We start from the raw sequence: 20,780 nt of genomic DNA on the forward strand, positions 1-20,780 counted from the left end.
ATCCCCTGCAGTGGAAGTGCAGGGTCTTAACCACTGGACTGCTAAGGAAGTCCCTAAAAATCTTTTTTAAAGGCAAATATTTTGCATTAAGAATAATTTATGTAATACTCGCTCATAGAAGTTAATTTAAAGAGCTAATACAATGGCCTAGATGTTCAATAAAGGAGAAATAAAAGAAAATAATTTGCAATAAAATAGTACAGCTTTTACTTTCAACATGTAAGTGTGTAGGCACCACCGTATAGAGGGGCATATTAAGGCTCTCACCCACACCCTCTTGCACGTGGCCACTGGGAACACACACGCCACGGGAGTGTCAGGACAACTGTCGTGCTATAAGCTGTGTTGCTGTGGGTGCTGTGATTTTTTGAAATGCTGAACTCTCGGTAAAATTTCAAAGACACAATGTACAATTTTCTCTTTGACTTACACGGTGATTGCATTTTTGGAAAAGTCAGTGTCTACTGAGACTGTACAAAAGTACTTTCTAGTTGGATGTAAAAGTGGAGTTGGGTTCCAAGCTCAGAAAACTACAAACAGTTTCTCACCTACATAACTGTCTGGTGGGACATGGAACAGTTGCACAGAATTGTCTTCTGTGTTCCTGGCCTCCATCCGCTCAATGCAGGAACACCCAATCTTCATAATTCTCAGAAAAGAATTAGGCTCTCCAGTGGCTCAGACGGTAAAGAACCTGCTTGCAATGCAGGAGACCCGGGTTCGATTCCCGAGCCAGGAAGATCCCTTGGAGAAGGAAATGGCAACCCACTCCAGTATTCTTGCCTGGAGAATTCCATGGGCAGAGGAACCTGGCCGGCTACAGTCCGTGGGGTCTCAAAGAACCGGATTTGACTGAGCAACTAACTCTGACACACGTTTCCCAAATGCTCCCTAGGGGGCAGTAGCCCTCCACCAGTTAGATTTGATGACTTAGGAATGATTTTTCTCCAGGGTACATTCACAGGGGTAAGAGTTTTATTGGCAAACAAGTGGCTATGGTCCTATATGTGCGAGAAGGTAGTGGGCTAGGTGGTGGCCCAGATAAGGGAAGCCAGCCTTTGTCTGGAGTCGTGAGAGCTTGTCCCCACACAGGGGCACAGAAGGAGGAGATTTGAGAGGTTGCTCTGCCACTTTGGCAGTCGTTGATGTTGGTGACTCAGTTATAAGGACACACGCTGATATTTGACCTGAGTCTGCTAGAATCCAATAACTTAGAAGTGGATCTGCCAGAAAATACACAAAATGAATTTTTGGAAGCTCCGCTGGAAACTGTGATCCGCGAAGGTAAGCGAGCTCCGCTTTCCGATCTCTCCGTCAAGACTGACTTCCCTGGAGCCTGTGTGCATGGGGACACTCTGAGACTTTCACACTGAGCCAAACCTTCTCACTTCCTTTCATCGTCTTGCTAAACGAGAAAATCGCTGCTGCTGGGGATTAAATGCTTCCCCACTACTAGGAAATTGTGACAGTGACTTGAGTTCAAGTGAATCATGCAGGGTTGCAGGGGACTCACAAAGACTCAGAGACACACACTGAAGATGGATACCAAAATCACGTCGGTGGTAGGGAGAGAAGTACCTTGTTTCCCCCATTTTGAACAGTCTCTGTCTTAAAGCTGTAAATAATGTCTCCGTCGCTTTCCAAATCATTTTCTTCTAGGCAACCTTCATATGATAACACATACGTGCATGATGTATTTTCCATCAATGCCATTTGCATTTGGGGAGAGCTGATTCTCTCTTTTCTTTTTTTGGGCTGTGAACGGTCTTCATTGTTGTGCAGGCTTTACTCTAGTTGCGGTGTGCGGGCTTCTCACTGAGGTGGCCTCTGTCGTCATGGAGATGGGCTGTAAGGTGTGCAGGCTTCAATAGTTGTGGCCTGGTGGGTTCAGTATTGTTGGTCCCGGGCTCTAGAGCACAGTTTCAATAGTTGTGGTGCCCGGGCTTAGCTGCTCCAGGGTATGTGGGATCTTTCCAGATCAGGGATGGAACCCATGTCTCCTGCAGTGGCAGGTGGATTCCTTACAGCTGAGCCACTCTGGAAGCCCAGGAGAGTTGATTCTTAACCCACTTTGCTCTCACACATTCCTGTGAGAGGTTGGTGGCATGGCACCCATTCTGGGAAAGAGATCACAGTTCGTTTCTTGCTGGTTCTTTAGGTGAATCTCCTGGCAGAGCCAAGCTTGCCCCTCTGGACTCGGAAGTTCTTGTGCAGACGTTGGGCTGCCTTATGTGGCTCCAAAGGAGGGATTCTTAGGAAGTCCTGAGCTGGGTGATGGCAATATTCTATACTGCTCTTCACTCATGATTCAGAGCCAGAATTAGAGAAGATACATTATGATGATGTCTACCATGTCAGAGCTACCAGTATTTAATGAATGTGGTGGTGGTGGTCTTTTAGTCCCTAAGTTGTGTTTGACTCTTTGAGACCCCATGGACTGTAGCCCACCAGGCTCCTCTGTCCATAGGATTCTCCAGGCAAGAACACTGGAGTGGAGTGCCATTTCCTTCTCCAGGGGATCCTCCCCTCCCAGGAGTCAAACCCAGGTCTCCTGCACTCAGGCAAGTCTCCTGCATTGCAGGCAGATTCTTTACCAACTGAGCCACCAGGGAAACCTGTTGTAGATGTTGGGTCGGCCAAAAAGTTCGTTTGGGTTTTTCCATAGATAGTGTGGAAGAACCCGAATGAACTTTTTGGCCAACCTGATATACCATGTTACGACACATTTTGCATTCCACACTGTGAAATTAAGTTTGATTGTCACCCATTTAGGTTTTAACATGTTGTCCTATGTCAAAAATCAATGGTTCTCAGTAATCTGGGGAGAAAGATTCCTTTGAGAATCTTATGAAAGCTCACCAATAAGAAAGCACATCTTCATATATCCACAAGAGTTTGCCAACAATTTTAGGGGCTTCTCAGACCACAGAATCCCACACAAGGATCTCTTGGGGGTCCGTGGACCTTGTATTTGAAATCCTAGAACACCTACTTGTTGAGAGAGGTTTTATTTTAGGAGGATTCTTGATTTTGATAACAATTGCCAGGTTTTTATTTGATTTTAAGCTAACATATATGACAAATTGTTCATTGAAAGAGAGCAGATATCATGGAAAAAATAAATCTGCTCCAAAATTATGTATAATCTGTGTTTGTTCTCTGCAAACTCTTGGTGAGGAAAGAGGAAAATAGTTGAGAGAGGTGTTTATGACGCTGGGCATTTGTAATGAGTTGTGGTTTGAACAACCCCAGAGCAGCTCACTCGGTCTCATTGCTTGGAATGATTTCTTCCAGTGTCTGGCCACTTGGAAAAGAGAGACAGGATGGGACTTAGATTTGAACTACTAAACAAGACAGGTTGGGGACTTGGCTTCCAGTGGCTTCCGTGTTGTTAGATGGTTGGTCTTGGGAGGGTAGGAAAGGAGAATGTATGTAATTGACTCACAGCTCAAAGTGAGATTTCTCTTAGGTTGGAGGTTCATCTGAAGCTTACTCCCTGGAAGGATGGTGCTTGGTCATCATTTATGCCTTTTGTCCAATTGCTTTAACCAGATCTGTAGCGGGTATCAGCCTCACAGAGGGAGAGTGTTGTTTGGGCTGAGCTGGAGAACTTCAAGGCCAGTTCTGAAAGTCTGGGCACTTCGGGGAAAGAAAACCTGCAAGTGATCTTGGCTAAGGTCACTTCATTTCTCAAGCTGTCGGTTTTCTCAATGTAAAAATAACTGAAGCAAGACTTAATCATCTCCTTGGTTTACCCATTTGGTGATTTCATTCAGTTCAACAAATATTTATGAAGAGCTATTTGCCAGGAATGTTCTAGGCACTTGGAAGGATCAGCAAACAAAACCAGCAGAATTCACTGTCCCCCTGGAGGGCATGGGGCGGGGGCTCGGGAGGGGGGTTGGCGCTGTCATTGTCGGTAAGGTGGTGGTTGAGTTGCAGAGATGGGCCAAAGCTTTCCAGGCAGACGGAAGAGCCAGGCAGGGGCCCTGAGACTGGCCTGACTGGGTGGAGAGGCGATGGGCAGAGTGCCCAGGGCTGTGGAAGCAGGTGGGGAGGGGGAGCAGGATCAGGAACAAAACAGCAGGTGGGCGGAGCTCCATGCACGCCCAGACTGGCAATGGAACTTGGGCTGGGTCTTGAGCCCCGTCCATGAAGGATCCCCTGAGCACTGAAGAGCCTGCAAAATGTGTAGGTTAGGGGGTGCCCTGAAGAGCCCCACATTAATTCATCTATAAAGGAAAGACAAAGTCACCTTTCTCTAGGTCACGATTGCTTTTAGCTCAGTATGATTATGATGACTCTGATGCCCACTAGTAAAACTTCTGAGGCCCCAGAACTTTGCTCTCTTTCCATGAAATCCCCTGCAAGGGGCTCCTGGGTGTCTCACATGTGCTACAGATAACCATGTCAGTCCTTCTCAGTCACCACGGCATGCTATTGCTTTGCTGTTCCCAAGTTCGTCAGTGTCACTGAGAGCTTGGCATCGAGCACAGGGCGTTCTGGACTCATTGCTCAGGGTTCTTGGCCCAGGTCAGCTGTCTGTCCTGACAGCTGAGGACCCTGTCCTGAGGCTCTGACCCTCTTCCAGACCCTCTGCTGGGACCCTCCGGGCAGAAGCCCCCTGAGTAGAGAGTACAGAGCGTGATCACTGAAGTCAGAAAAACAAACAAACCACATTGGATCAGTTTCACTATTTGAACTTTACAAGGAATTGGCTGTATAATTTGGGCTACTTCCCCAAACCTTCTCCATGGGTAAAATGGGACTCATGATGGCGTCTTGTCCTCATGGCACTTTTGTAAGGAGTAACTGACACAGTACATCCAAAGTCCTTATCACACTCTGGCACATAATATATGCTCAGTAAACTTATTTCTTAAATCTGAATTCTCTGGAACAGTACTGATTTAAAATATTTTCACGTAACTTCAGAAACAGGTGTTAAGTATAAGTTGGTGCAATGTTTCCATGAAAAAAAGTTGGTGATATGCATGAAGAGATTCAAAGTAATTTTATCCTATTATGCAGTAATTTTGTTTCTTGGCTATGTGGTGGAAATTTTCAGAAGTGTGAACAAAGATATAAGAATGTTTATCAAAGTCTAATTATGGCATATACAAAGATAGAATAGCATGCAGCCATTAAAAATAAAGTTTACAGACAATCTTCAATGATATAAGAAAAAAATCCTTGTGACATAGATGTAAATGGAAAGGTCAGGAATTAAAGTTATATATTTAGTGTACTACCTAACTTGATAAATTTATCTTCTGTTATAGATAAAAACTGAGCAGGAATATGGATTAAAATGTTAATAGTAGTTCTTTCTGGGTGGTGGGATTACAGATGTTTTTAGTTGCTTCTTTGACTTTTCTTTAGTTTCTAAAATAAAAATGGGTTACTTTTTTAAGCAGGAAAAAAAAGCAATGCATTTTATTTCTAATTTTATTTTTAAATCGTGTGGTGAGTGCATGCATACTTATCAGACCATGTGTTTGGAATTTTATTTGGAAAGTATGGTTACAGTAAATATAGGTCAACTACTTTCCAAGATTTCTTAATTGGAAACTAAAAAAAAAAAAAAAACTTGAAAATAAATTATTTCCTGGACTAGTCTGGATGAGAAGAGAAAATAAAATTTTAAAGGAGATGGAATAATGCCTTTAGCATCCTCATGTACAAATAACTCTCCCCTTTTGGCCTTTGGGACAGTGTTGGGGTGGGGTTTCTTCTGTTTCTTTCTGAGAAATAGCTCTGAGGCCTAGAAGTGCATCTGGGCCAAGGGACAGACTTAGCTTGAGAGAAAAACAGCTGTCCTCGCCTTTATCACTGTATGTCAGTGTGACAACAGGAAATGTGAGAGGGAATGACTTTTATCAGGGACTGAGAGCCCTTGGTGTGCATGACTAAAACAGGCAACTGTATTTCCAATAGCATCCTTTGTTTTAGAGGATCTCTAATAGAAGAGCTTGTAATATGTAAAAGGGGAATCATGAAATGGTGGGGTACAGGGCTTCTCAAGCCTTAACGACTGTAGGAGGAACCCGGGGCCCTGGGAACTAGGCAGACTTTCCTTCAGAGGGGGCGGGTGAGGCCCCAGATCCTGCATTCTGTCCAACTCCCAGGTGATGTGAGTACTGCTGGCCGAGGACCCCATTTTATCCTGTATGAAGGTACGCATATGTGTGCGCGTGCATACTCAGTTGTTTAGTTGTGTGACTCTTTGCAATCCTTTGAACCTTGACCCGCCAGGCTCCTCTGTCCATGGGGTTTTCCAGGCAAGAATCCTGGAGTGGGTTGCCATTTCCTCCTCCAGGGGTTCTTTCCGACCCAAGGATGGAACCCACATCTCCTGCATTCACAGGTAGATTCTTTGCCACTGAGCCGCCAGGGGAGCCCCACACAAAGGTGTAGGACACCCCAGAGGCTTTGTATTTTGACAAGGAAGAGAGGAGGCAGGAACTGAGATGCTGCCTTATCACTTCATGAAGATCTTCCCAGGGGACTACAGACCACGATGCTAGACCATGAGCTTCCCTCTCCCTCAGTAGACTTTTAGAAAATGGAGTGAGATGCCTGGGTTCCCCCTCACAGAGACTTTTGATTTAGTTGGTCCTCAGCATTCCTTTTTCAGTAGCTCTCCAGGTGGTTTTGATGGACAGTGAGGATTAAGATCAAAACCACCTGGAGAGCTACTAAAAAGGATCACCCAGGACCAGCTTACCTGGCTCCTCCCTGACCTGCCCTGGCTGGTCAGCCCGACTCAGGGCTGGTTCTGTTTCTCCTGGCGGGGCCTGGTGCCCCTCCATGTGCTCATGGGACCCCCTTGCTTGAAGCATTTTCTCAGTCTTCTGCATCTTGATTGCAGGAGAATCTTCAGGATGAGACAGAGGGTCCTGACCCAGGTCTCCTGCCCTACTGATAAGTCCATGTAACCTATGCTCACCTCCTGATAGACTCAGCAGATCCAAGGAGCAGCCATTTAGAAAGTGTTCATACATGAATTTGGAATCTGGCTTTTTTTGTGTGACAGCCAGTCAACACACAGGAAGCTAGGGAAAGATTTGGATGACATCTCTGGCTCTGGATCTTGCCAGAAATTCCCAAAGATTCCAAAATTAAATTAATTTTCTTTTAGAGATGGAAGTTGATAAATGCTGAAAATTTAACTCTCGTCCCTCTTTATTAGTAAAATGAAAATATCTGGAACAGAATAACTTAAGATGCACACAAGAAAGTGGTTTAGATTCCAAAAAATGCCTGCACTGAGGCCCAGTGAAATAGCTTAAAAAAACCAATAATACCCCCACCTCACTGTACCTCACAGTGTGCAATGTTCACTGAACCCATGGCAGTCAAGGCACAAGCTGGAAGAGAATGCAAGAAGCCACAGGAACTGCAGACGCATTTATTCTCTCCCGGCTGGCACAGCAGCTGCAGCAGCAGACATAACAATATAACCTAACAGCGCACAGTCGCAAGGGCCTTTCCAGGTGGAGCTTGTGTATGCTTCAGTTCAGTTCATTTCAGTTCAGTTCAGTTGCTCAGTCATGTCCAACTCTTTGCGACCCCATGGACTGCAGCATGCCAGGCCTCCTGGTCTATCTCTAGCAACTCCCAGAGTTTGCTCAAACTCATGTTCATCCAGTCAATGATGCCATCCAACCATCTATCCTTTGCCATCCCTTCTCCTCCTGCCTTCAATCTTTCCCAGCATCAGGGTTTTTTCCAAAGAGTCAGTTCTTCGAATCAGGTGGCCAAAGTATTGGAGCTTATGCTTCAGCATCAGTCCTTCCAATGAATATTCAGGACTGATTTCCTTTAGGATTGACTGGTTTGGTCTGATTTGCTGTCTAAGGAACTCTCAAGAGTCTTCTCCAATACCACAGTTCAAAAGCATCAATTCTTTAGCACTCAGCTTTCTTTATAGTCCAACTCTCACATCCATGTATGACTACTGGAAAAACCAAAGCTTTGACTAGATGGAACTTTGTTGGTAAAGTAATGTCTCTGCTTTTCAATATTTTGTCTAGGTTTGTCATAACTTTTCTTCCAAGGAGTAAGCATCTTTCCATTTCATTACGGCAGTCACCATTTGCAGTGATTTTGGAGACCAAGAAAATGAAGTCTTTCACTGTTTCCATTGTTTCCCCATCTATTTGCCATGAAGTGATGGCACTGGATGATATGATCTTAGGTTTTTGAATGTTGAGTTTTAAGCCAGCTTTTTCACTCTCCTCTTTCACTTTCATCAAGAGGTTCTTTAATTCCTCTTCTCTTTCTGCCATAAGGGTGGTGTCATCTGCATATCTGAGGTTATTGATATTTCTCCCGGCAATCTTGCTTCCAGCTTGTGCTTCATCCAGCCTGGCATTTCATATGATGTACTCTGCATATAAGTTAAATAAGCAGGGTGACAATATACAGCCTTGATGTATTCCTTTCTCAAGTCCATTGTTCCATGTCCGGTTCCTATTGCTGCTTCTTGACCTGCATATAGATTTCTCAGGAGGCAGGTAAGGTGGTCTGGTATTCCCATCTCTTGAAGAATTTTCCACAGTTTTTTGTGATCCACACAGTCAAAGGCTTTAGCATAGTCAATGAATCAGAAGTAGATTGTTCTGGAATTCTCTTGCTTTTTCGATGATCCAGTGGATGTTGGCAATTTGATCTCTGATTCCTCTGGCTTTTCTAAATCCAGCTTGAACACCTGAAACTTTCGATTCACGTATCGTTAAAGCGTCACTTGGAGAGTTTTGAGCATTACTTTTCTAACGTGTGAGATGAGTGCAATTGTGCAGTAGTTTCAACATTTTTGGCACTGCCTTTCTTTGGGATTGGAATGAAAACTGACATTTTCCAGTTCTGTAGCCACTGCTGAGTTTTCCACATTTGCTGGCATATTGAGTGCAGCACTTTCACAGCATCATCTTTTAGGATTTGAAATAGCTCAGCTGGAATTCCATCACATCCACTAGCTTTGTTTATAGTGATGCTTCCTAAGGCCCACTTGACTTCGGACTCCAGGATGTCTGGCTCTAGGTGAATGATCACATCATCGTGGTTATCTGGGTCATGAAGATCTTTTTTGTACAGTTTTTCTGTGTATTCTTGCCACCTCTTCCTAATATCTTCTGCTTCTCTTAGGTCCATACCATATCTGTCCTTTATTGTATCCTAATTTACATGAAATGTTCCCTTGGTAGCTCTAATTTTCTTGAAGAGATCTCTAGTCTTTCCCATTCATTGTTTTCCTCTATTTTTTTGCCTTGATCACTGAGGAAGGCTTTCTTATCGCTCCTTGCTATTCTTTGGAACTCTGCATTCAATTGGATTTCTCTTTCCTGTTCTCCTTTGCCTTTTACTCCTCTTCTTTTCTCAGCTCTTTGTAAGACCTCATCAGACAACCATTTTGCCTTTTTGTGTTTCTTTTTCGTGGGGATGATTTTGGTCACCACTTCTTTACAAACCTTCATCCAGAGTTATTCAGGCACTCTATCTATCAGATCTAATCCCTTGAATCTATTTGTCTTCTCCATTGTATAAGTAAGGGATTTGATTTAGGCCATGCCTGAATGATGTAGTGGTTTTCCCTACTTTCTTCAATTTAAGTCTCAGTTTTGCAATAAGGAGTTCATGATTTGAGCCACAGTCAACACCCAGTCTTGTTTCTGCTGACTGTATAGAGCTTCTCCATCTTTGGCCGCAAAGAATATAATCAATCTGATTTTGGGATTGACCATCTGGTGATGTCCATGTGTAGAGTCTTCTCTTGTGCTGCTAAAATAGGGTGTCTGCTATGACCAGTGCGTTCTCTTGGCAAAACTCTGTTAGCCTTTGCCCTGCTTCTTCTGTACTCCAAGGCCATATTTGCCTGTTCCTCTAGGTATTTCTTGACTTCCTATTTTTATATTCCAGTCCCCTCTGATGAAAAGGACTATTTTTTGGGTATTAGTTCTATAAGGTCTTGTAGTTCTTCATAGAACCATTCAACTTCAGCTTCTTCAGCATTAGTGGTTGGGGCATAGACTTGGATTACTGTGATGTTGAATGGTTTGCCTTGGAAACGAATGGAGATCATTCTGTCGTTTTTGAGATTGCACCCAAGTACTGCATTTTGGACTCTTTTTGTTGACTATGAGGGCTACTCCATTTCTTCTAAGGGATTCTTGCCCACAGTAGTAGATATAATGTTCATCTGAATTAAAGTAACCCGTTCTGGTCAATTTTAGTTCACTGATTCCAAAAATGTTGGTGTTCACTCTTGCTATCTCCTGTCTGATCACTTCCCTGGTGTCTCAGCTGGTAAAGAATCCACCTGCAATGCACGAGACCTGGGTTCGATCCCTGGGTTGGGAAGATCCCCTGGAGAAGGGACAGGCTACCCACTCTAGTATTCTGGCCTGGAGAATCCCATGGACTGTATGGTCCATGGGGTGGCGAAGAGTCAGACATGACTGAACTACTTTCACTCACCCACTCACACAATTTACCTTGACTCATGGACCTAACATTCCAGGTTCCTATGCAATATTGTCTTTTACAGAATTAGACTTTACTTCCATCACAGTCACATCCACAACTGGGTGTGCTTTTTGCTTTGGCTCAGCCTCTGCATTCTTTCTGGAGCTGTTTCTCCACTCTTCTCCAGTAGCATATTGGGCACCTACCGACCTGGGAAGTTCATCTTTCGATGTCATATCTTCTCTTTTCATACCATTCAAGTGGTTCTCAAAGCAAAATACTGAAGGGTCTGCCATTCTCTTCTCCAGAGGACCACATTTTGTCAGAACTCTCCACCATGACCAGTCCGTCTTGGGTGGCCCTACACAGCATGGCTCATAGTTTCTTTGAGTTAGACAAGGCTGTGATCCCTGTGATCAGTTTGGTTAGTTTTCTGTGATTGTGGTTTCCATTCTGTCTGCCCTCTGATGGAGAAGGACAAGAGGCTTGTGGAAGCTTCCTGATGAGAGGGACTGGCTGTGGGGAACAGAAGTAGCCCATGGCCGAGCGAGTACTTTGTGACGTGCCTGCGCAGTGCTATAAGTGATCTCAGCTGTTACATAATCAGTATTCACCAAACATGGAGCGAAAGCAAGAGGTCGTGGGGATAAGAGAGCCTGGTACCACCGTCTTGGCTAATTTGCTCTTTTGCTACAACCCCAAACTGGCAACTAACTTTGGGGACAGATGGTCAGAAAGGAGAAATATTCAGTTTCCTCATTTACAAAAGAAAAGTCGTGTAAAAATCAGAATTGCAAAGCTGTCAGAGGTGTTTATTTTTGGGTCAGGGCCAAATCAGAGTAAGATTGCTTGAAGTGAGTTCTTACTTATTTGTTTCTCTAGCTTCTTATCTATTTATATTGTGGTGAAAACACATAAAGTTAAATTTATGACCTTAGACTTCTGTCATGTACAGTTCAGAAATGTGCATTCACATTGTTGTAAAATAGATTTCTAGAACTTTCTCCTCTTGCAAAACTGAAATTCCAGAGCTATTGAACACGAGTTCCCTCTCCTACAGCTCCTGGCAATCACCATCCTACTTTTTATTTCTGTGATTTTTACTCATTTACATACTTCATATCAGTGAAATCAGGCTTTGGGGATTGGCTTACCTCAAATGAGTTTATTTTTTAATGAATATTTTCAGAAATAGTCTCTAGACCAGCAGGAATTAGCTAACAAATAACTGAAAAGCTCTCAGGATGTTGCCTTGAGCTGCAGGCTGGCTGTGTAGAAGGAAAGAGAGTGATTGACACAAGGTGAGCCTGGTCGGTGGGCCTGGCATGGGGCAGGTGCTGCCATGAGTGGACCAGGCACGCGGTGTCATGAGCGACAGGAACAAGTGTTGGTAAAAGGAAGATTCTGGGTGGGAATGCAGTCAAATGCTTCTTTTAAAGACAAACAAACGAATGAAAAGAAATCAGACCCTGGTGGGTTAGTCTTTTGGAGGTTGGTGTCTGAAGTCACTAAAATGTGGTAGGCAAACAGACATTGCAGAAAGGAAGGGAGTAGGAAACCACCTCCAGGGCACCAGAAAGCAGAGGTGGGAAGTTGGGAAGGACAATTAGATGTGCATTGTGGGAAGATGGACAAAGAATAGCAGGTGAAAGGAGAGGAGAGAAAGGGGCTATCATTCAAATGGTGGTTATCTTCCCAAAGGTCATAAGTACACTCGCTTGGAGTTCAACTTTGAACACTGGAAAGGGTGACGAACCCTAATTTTATAAAGTAAACACTGTATTCCCCTTTGCCCTCTGGCTTTACCACTGGGATGGAAGGAAGTCAAAGGAGATGGAGAGCTTGAAGTTGCTGGATTAGACCCACATCCATAGCAACACAGGACTGGCCTGGGTGGCGATTCCAACATTGTAACTGACAATACAAGAAGATGTCTCTGAAATAATTGGGGAAATTTAAATATAAAGTGGACACTAACTGGTAATAGGGAAGCCTTGCTGATTTTGTTAAGTGTGATTGTTAAGGCAATCATGGAAAAATTCATGCTATCAGAGATGTCTTCTGAAATAATTACAGCACAATGGCATGATACCTGAGATATGCTTTATTTTTTTTCATTTGTGATCTGTAATTATTTTGGTTATTATGACTCTACCAATTTTTTAAAAACTGACGCACAATTGCTTTTCAATGTTGTATTTTTTTCTGCTATACAATGAAGGGACTCAGCTATAAGTATACATATATCCCCTTCCTCTGTAGCATTGCTCCCACCCCTAGAGGTCATCACAGAGCCCTGGGCTGAACTCCTTGTGTTATACATCAGCTTCCCACTAGCTCTCTATTTCACATACGGTAGTGTACATATATTAATGCTACTTTTTCAATTCGTCCCACCCTTTCCTTCCCCCGCTGTGTCCACAGGGCACCTTCTACGTCTGCATCTTGAGATGTATTTTAAAGTAGTTCAGAAAAAAAGTGTATATGTGTGTATGTGTGTGAGAGAGAGCGAGCGAGGTAGAAAAAGGAAACAATGATCAGTAAATTATTGCGTTTGTTAAATATTATTAAAATTGGACAAAGGAGGACTCACTCTCTAGCTTTCTCTCTTCTTGTTTATGTTTGAGATTTTCCACAATAAGAATGTCTCCCTCCCTGCCTTGAAAATGTCAGTACTGATTTAATTACAGAAAAGCATCAGCACATTAACTGCAGGGCCCTCTAGACCGCACATCACACTTGGGAACACGGAGCCACACATTCCGTTGGCCTGACTCAACGGAATGCACAGAACACTGTAAATAGATCTGGGTTTATGGCTCTGAGAGGTGCTTCCCTGGATACAAGTCTGTACAGTCGGCCTGGAAGGTAGAGGCCTCTTCTCTCTGCTGGAGATGTGTTTACTCTTTTGCAATGAGCATACTTTTAAAGATCAGTGTGTGATACAGTTTGCCCAGGGGTCTATATTTTACAGGCAGTGTAGACATTCACCTTTGGTGGCCCAGGATGCCTGTCTACGTTGGGTCAATCGAGTGAAATTCGTAAACTGACTCAGCATCAGCAAATAAAGGAGATGGGCAGGTGGCTCAGGGGCCTGGGCAAGACTTCCTGGGAAGTGAATAGCTCCTCTTGTTCCCAAAGGCCCCCAGCAGGGGGCAATCTTCTGGTGGGTGCGGCCATTTTCAGCCCTTTTCCTCATCTCTAGTTAGTTCAGTTCAGTTGCTCAGTCGTGTCCAATTCTTTGCGACCCCATGGACTGCAGCATGCCAGGCCTCCTTGTCTATCACCAACTCCCATAGCCTACTCAAACTCATGTCCATTCCACTGGTGATGCCATCCAACCATCTCATCTCCAGTAGTCATCCATTTTTCCAGTAGTAATGTACAGTTGTGAGAGTTGAACCAGAAAGAAGTTGGACCAAGAAGAAGAGTTGGACCAGAAGCATCAATTCTTTGATGTTTTCGAACTGTGGTGTTAGATAAGAGTCTTGAGCGTCCCTTGGACAGCAAGGAGATCAAACCAGTCAATCCTAAAGGAAATCAACCCTAAATATTCATTGGAACAACCGATGGTGAAGCTGAAGATCAATCCTTTGGCCACCTGATGGGAAGAGCCGACTTATTGGAAAAGACCCTGATGCTGTTGCAGAGAAGAAGCCAATTCTGACTCCATGTTGGACCTGTTTCTTTGATTTGCTTTTGTTGCTTTATAGTCATACAGAATGGTCTGCCTCAGAGAATCCTGCCCCTCTGCCTGACTGTTAAACTAGAGTGCCTTTGTTCAGAACCTTGTCCACTTGTAGATGGCAGGAAGGAAGAAATTAACACATCCTCTGCCTGAGGTTTGTCATTCTAAGAGATGTTTGCAAGATTAATGGCCCTTTTACTTTGCTTCCTCACCTCCCTCCATCTCTGAGCTATAAAACAACCTGACATTCAGACCCCGATAAGACGGTATTTTGAGGCACTAGCCTGTCATCTTCTCGGTCAGCTGGGTCCCCGATTAAAGCCTCTTCCTTGCCTCAACCCTTCATCTCTCAGATTCCTTGGCCTGTCATATGGTGAGCAGAGTGAGCTTGGACTCGGTAACAATGCTGGGAAAGATTGAGGGCACAAGGAGAAGGGGGTGACAGAGGATGAGATGATTGGATGGCATTATTGACTCAATGGATATGAGTTTGAGCAAAGTCTGGGAGATGATGAAGGACAGGGAAGCCTGGTGTGCTGCAGTCCATGGGATCGCAAAGCATCGAACACGATGTAGAGATTGAACAAGCTCATTTCTACCTCCTCTGAGCCAGGTGAAAAATCCACCTGGTTCCTTTCTGACCTGTAGGATGTACTGCTGAAGCCTCCTTAACGTTTTCCATCTGTCCTTTTTCTTTCCCTGCTTTGGAAACTGTGGTGCCTTTTGCTCCCTTTAGAGCTTTATCTGAATTGCTTGTATTTCTCTGGTTGTAGGGTCTAGACCAGCTGGGCCCAGCAGACACTTACATTCTGGCATCTGGTAGTTTATTTTTATGATTAATGTAGCCAGGAATACTTTGAAAATGTGCAAGTTTCTAGTATATAGTATTAATATTGAAACCTGCTATAAGGCTTCAGCTCATATTTTGCCTTTGTTTGCAGGCTAAGCAGTCTTCAGATAAATCAGACTTCTAGTTAGTAGGAACCTTAGGGAATACTTATTCAAGTGTCATTGTGAGTGCCCAAATATATCCATGCATCAGATAGATCAAATAATTAACTCATGACCAGTTTCATGATTGAAGCCAACTCTTTGCGACCCCATGGACTGTAGCCCACCAGGCTCCTCTGTCCATGGAATTCTCCAGGCAAGAATCCTGGAGTGGGTTTCCATTCCCTTCTCAGGGGATCTTCCCAGTTCAGGGGTTGAACCCAGTTCTCCTGCATTGCAGGAGGGACACCCTAGGTGTGAAAAGGTGATGCTTGTATAAAGTCACGTCCAGTGGGCACAAACGAATTCTAACCTACAGTAGGCGGATGGTGTAGAGATTAAGCTGCCTGAATTTAGCATAGGTTGCAGGATACAGAGAAGGGCTGAGTTTTGTCCACTATTTTTTTATTCTAATATTTCTTCATAATCAATCACTGTATGCACGGAATCATTCAGTTCTTTCTTATAATATTTATTTCATTATTTCACCATAGAGACAATAGCTTTCAAAGTTCTACTGTTTGCATATAAAGAAAGGAATGGCTCTGTCACTTCTGGTTGAAAAATTAGGAACTTTTACAAAATTCTTGGCAGTAGAAATACAATATGCTTAAAAGCTGGTGGAAACAGGTTTTAAAGCTTATGTGTTATAAACATTATTAAACCATTTATCTGAAAGTCAATCCAGCAAAATAAACCACGTTTTTCTTAAGCATATCTTTGAATACCAAAAGGCCAAAATTGTACTCAAGAACTAAGTATTAAATTATCTTTATTTTGCTATTTGTTAAGAAACTATTCAGCTGTTTTGGAGCAGATATTTGTCTGAAAACATAAGTCACACTGGCTATTTAAAGCTTTTCTTCATACTTATTTTTATATTATTTTTTCTTCATGTTTTCTGGCCTTGACTTTATTTCTCTTGTACCTTTTGTTGGGTTTCCCTGGTGGTGCTAGTGGTAAAGAACCTGCCTGCCAATGCAGGAGACTTAAGAGAAGCTGGTTTGATCCCTGGGTCAGGAAGATCCCCTGGAGGAGGGCACAAAAACCCACTCCAGTATTCCTGCCTGGAAAATCCATGGACAGAGGAGCCTGGAGGACTGTAGTCCACGGGCTTGCAAAGAGTTGGACACGACTGAAGCAACTGAGTGTGCGTGTATGTACTCTTTGTTAACAGGTTTGTGCGACTAAATCAGACGTCAGCTAAGGATTTTCCCTGAAGATTCATACATGAACAAAGAAACAGATTTTCTAATTGAATTGGAATTGTCTATAGATTAATAAATTGGTATATGCATGTATCTGTCTGAGTGTAAGTTTAACCTCTGAGTCAAGTTTAAAGGAGGTCAAATTTATCCCTAATGTAGCCTTCCTTATCCCCAGATGGTGGTGAAGGTTTTTTTTTTTCCATTTATTTTTATTAGTTGGAGGCTAATTACTTTACATCATTACAGTAGTTTTTGTCATACATTGAAATGAATTAGCCATGGTTTTACATGTATTCCCCATCCCGGTCCCCCCTCCCACCTCCCTCTCCACCCGATCCCTCTGGGTCTTCCCAGTGCACCAGGCCCGAGCACTTGTCTCATGCACCCAACCTGGGCTGGTGATCTGTTTCACCCTAGATAATATACATGTTTCAATGCTGTTCTCTTGAAACGTCGGTAGTGAAGGTTAAAAGGCATCAGATAAATCCCCACCTGTGTGCTGGCTAACCAACAAAATCACCTTCAATAAGGGAACACTTTCGTCAGTTTAGGGGCAGAGTCTGTAGGACAGTGGGTCCTAGTCATTTTCCATCATGTCCTTCCAATCACATTACCTTGATGGTGACTTTCTCACTGCCCGTACAGGTTTCTAACGGCTGATTGTAGAGTGCTGTGTATAACTGCATACAACAATGTAACTGCGACGATCACGATGATTAGCTCATCAAGATTACTTGCTCGGGTGCTCTGTCCTGGTGTCAGAAAGATAGATAAGACAGAATGACTGTTTCCCAGAAACTTCAGTCAACTGGAGAGGATGAACAGATTAAAGTAGCGTGTTAAGTGCACTAGTGAAGGATACACTTTTCCTCTCCTCCACCATGAATGTGAGAATTGGGATTTCTGTATTCAAAGACAAGGTGCCAAAACTATGGTTGGTGTTAGCATCTCAGGGGAGATACGACCTAAGCCAGGGTGGCACTGCCAATACCATCACAGTGAACACAGGCTAAAAAACGTTTAAAATGAGGCAGAGTGTAAGACCGCAAAGGCAAGACGGCCACTGCCATCCTGAAGGGGAAGAGATTTGGGGTCGGATTCCTTAGAGAGTGAGACTTTCCAGGGTTGCAGCCCAGAAGGCTCCTCCTCCCATCAGGAAGACAGGGAGTGGGCTGAGGTTTGTTTTTTTTTAATATTTATTTATACTTACTGATTTATTTGGCTGTGCCAGGTGTTAGTTGAGGCAGGCAGGATCTTCGATCTTTGTTGCGGCACATGGGCTCTTTCGTTGTGGCATGCAGATCCCTAGTCGCAGCTTGCAGGAGCTAGTTCCTTGGCCAAGGATCAAACGCTGTGTTGTGAGCATGGAGTCTTAGCCACTGAACCACTAGGAAGTCCCTGGGCTGACTGTTTAAGTGTGAATTTCATTTCAAGAGCCAAGAAAGGGAAATTATACCTTTTACAGGTGAGATTGGCTGTAAGGAGCAAATTTGCAAGGTGAAGATAAGAACAAGCAGGTTGATCAGAAAGGTCAGGAATTTTAAACACCTGGAATATCTGGCTTGGGTCTTTGGCTTTTATTCCATGGAGGGAGGACAGGAGCGGGAGACACTGGATGTGGGATCCCAGTTACAGAGCTCTGTGGCCAAGTGATAATGACACATACACCAGAGACTGACTGTGACAGAGGCATGAAATGGAAGGGATAGCAAGACAGGAGATATTTTGAAAAAATAATGAAAAGAGTTGGTTGTCCAACTAGATATGGAGGTTCAGGGAAGTTAGGAGGTAAAGAAGAGTCTAAGATTTGCCCCTGGGGAATCATTAAGAGACATTGTGCCTCCAACAGAAACTAGTGACATTGTAGGGGGTGGGCAGGGAGCTGGATTCCGTGATGAGATAATGATGAACTTAGTTTCAGTGTTAATTTTAAAGGAATGTCAGGTCATCCAATGAGCTATGTGACCAGAGAGCCATCAGAGATGCAAGAATGGAAACTGGGACGGAGGGCTAGGCTTGATATTCAGATCATTGTGGGAGAAGAAGGTGCTGTCTAGGGCCATCTCACTATGCATTCATCTACCCATGCGTGTATGTGCATGTGTTCAGTTCAGTTCAGTCGCTCAGTCGTGTCTGACTCTGCAACCCCACGGACCCAGCACGCCAGTCTTCCCTGTCCATCACCAACTCCCGGAGCCTACTCAAACTCACGTCCATCGTATTGGTGATGCCATCCAACCATCTCATCCTCTGTTGTCCCCTTCTCCTCCCACCTTCAATCTTTCTGAGCAACTCACTAACTTATTCATTGGCTCTCCATTCACAGATTAATGTATTTGCTTTTCATTTATCCATCCATTAATTCCTCATATCCTTATGAGAATCCCTGCTGGGTGTCATGATGCTCTTGAGGAAAGGGACAAGACACACTCTTGCCCCAGGATGCCCACTGCTGAAAGTCCCAGTCTCTGCTGGTCAGCACCTTGACTTTCATCCACTTCTCCCCTAGCTGCTGCCTCAGTTTCTTTTTCTGTACAAAGCAGCTGCCAGTGTGAGATCTAAAGTGAAAACGTTTCAGATTTGCTGAAGTAACGACCCGTGGATGGGAATGTGGGGTTATATTTTCTAAACATTCTAGGACATGTGTTGCTTTTAAATTTAAAACAGATAGAAAGGACATTTGCCAGCACAGAAAAAGCGAGTTTTCCAGACAGTGATCATATTTGAGTTGGACTTCCAAGTAAATGGAGCCCAAAGGCATTACCTTCCTGGAAGTTATATGCTGAGGACACACTGTCTTCGGGGCCGAACCCAAGGAAGCCTCGGCTCACACAGATGCAAGGCTGCTCTTACGAGGGTTTTGAGGGTCTGGGACTTGGGAGTTGAGTCCCACGGGGTTGATTTGTCTGGGAAAGACTCTCTGGGTTCAGACTCCTATCTTGGTCTCTGTGTTCGTTTTCGCACATGGATCTTCTCTTTGTGCATCTGGTCAATAGTTTATTCCCAAGAACGTGAAGTCATTGTTGGCCGGAGAACTTGAGCCCTTGGAATTTAACTCCTGCCTGAGTGTCTGGTTGTCTGGATTCCTTGTGTCCTCGGCACCCCCGGGGCTCACTCCAAGCAGGCAGGTGTCGGAGACAGAGCCGTGGGTAGATCGGGGAAGGGGGAGCGGCGGGGAGGGAGACACGAGAAAGGATGCCTCCAGGCTTTTCTGCGCTGGTGTCATGACTCACAAATGTGATCTTCATTTGTTTCATGTGCTGCCAGGGGCGCCTGTAGTGGTGCTCTTTCCTGCCTCTTTCCAGCTCCAATTCTCTGCGCTCCCCACAACCAGTCAGGCTCTGCTCCACCGGGAAGGGTCTGCAAGCTGGCTTTCCACTGAGCGGTCAGAACAACCTCTCCAAGAGCTTTGGGAAGATCCCAGGCCCTCTGCGGTGCTGCCAGGGGCAGAGCTCTCAGACTCCAGGGGACACAGATTCCCTTGTGTCCTAGGTGGCTTCTGCCCCTTGGAGTGCAAATGTTTAGAATGTGGGCCGGTTAGTGCCCGCTGCTGTCCTGGGATCAGGAGGTGGTCCTGACGGGATCAGGGAGGGTCCCTCCACAGTGAAGGGCTGCTGGGAGATTCACTCCTTAAACATAACCTTCACTTCTGCGTGTGCAGGACGTGGTGGAGGAGGACCCCTCAACTCATCAGAAGTGACTTGGAGACTGGGGCTGGGGCTTTCACGTCCTCTACACCAACCCCTTACACACGCAGCACCCAGCACACACACAGCACGCATGTCTGTCTGCTGCTGGTGGAGGCTCAGCAGATGGTCTGTGGTTCTTCTGTGAAAGCTGGGATGAGAGACGAACCTTAGGATGTGCTCTGGCTGTCTAGAGCTGCCTACGCACACCCCAGGGCCTGGGTTTATAAAAAGAGAAGCTTATTATTATGCATGTGGATACTACGGGACAGAAATTTAAATACGATACACCAGGCTGGCTTATCTCTGCCCCCATGGTGTCTGAGGTCTCACCTGGGGAGACCAGAACATCTGAGAGGGTCTTGAACAATGGAACTGGTTCTTCCCTCACATGTCAGGTGCCCGGGCTGAGATGACAGGAAAGCTGGCCTGAGGGGCTCTCCACCGGAGTGCCTACATGTGGCCTCCTCACGTGGCTGGAGCTTCCTCCCAACCTGGTGGCCCTGGGGTCATCAGATTTCTGACCCGGAGGGTCAGAGCCCCCAGAGAGAGTGTTTTGGTAAGTAAGTCCTTTTCTGCCTGCCTTAGGGGCCCCAGAGAGTCATTTCCACCCCCTTCTACAGGTCAGAGCAGTCACAGACACCTCCAGAATCAAGGGGAGAGAGGCCCGGCCTTCGGGGGACAGAGTGTCAAAGCACTTGAGGTCTTGCTGTAAGGCCGCCACTGGCCCCAGCTGTATGA

General features: G+C 44.7%; 1 long non-coding RNA gene across 1 annotated transcript in view; it reads left to right on the forward strand.

The window, feature by feature from the left end:
- Window positions 1-1,000: 1,000 nt before the first annotated feature.
- LOC110126781 (uncharacterized) overlaps window positions 1,001-20,780 on the forward strand; it is a 39,637-nt gene continuing 19,857 nt past the window's right edge. Inside the window, exon 1 of the long non-coding RNA XR_002310539.2 lies at window positions 1,001-1,284. This is a non-coding gene — a long non-coding RNA (uncharacterized lncRNA). The remainder of the gene's footprint in view (window positions 1,285-20,780) is intronic.

The sequence above is a fragment of the Odocoileus virginianus genome, chromosome 34 (assembly GCF_023699985.2).
Source record: "Odocoileus virginianus isolate 20LAN1187 ecotype Illinois chromosome 34, Ovbor_1.2, whole genome shotgun sequence".
NCBI classification, from domain to species: Eukaryota; Metazoa; Chordata; class Mammalia; order Artiodactyla; family Cervidae; genus Odocoileus; species Odocoileus virginianus.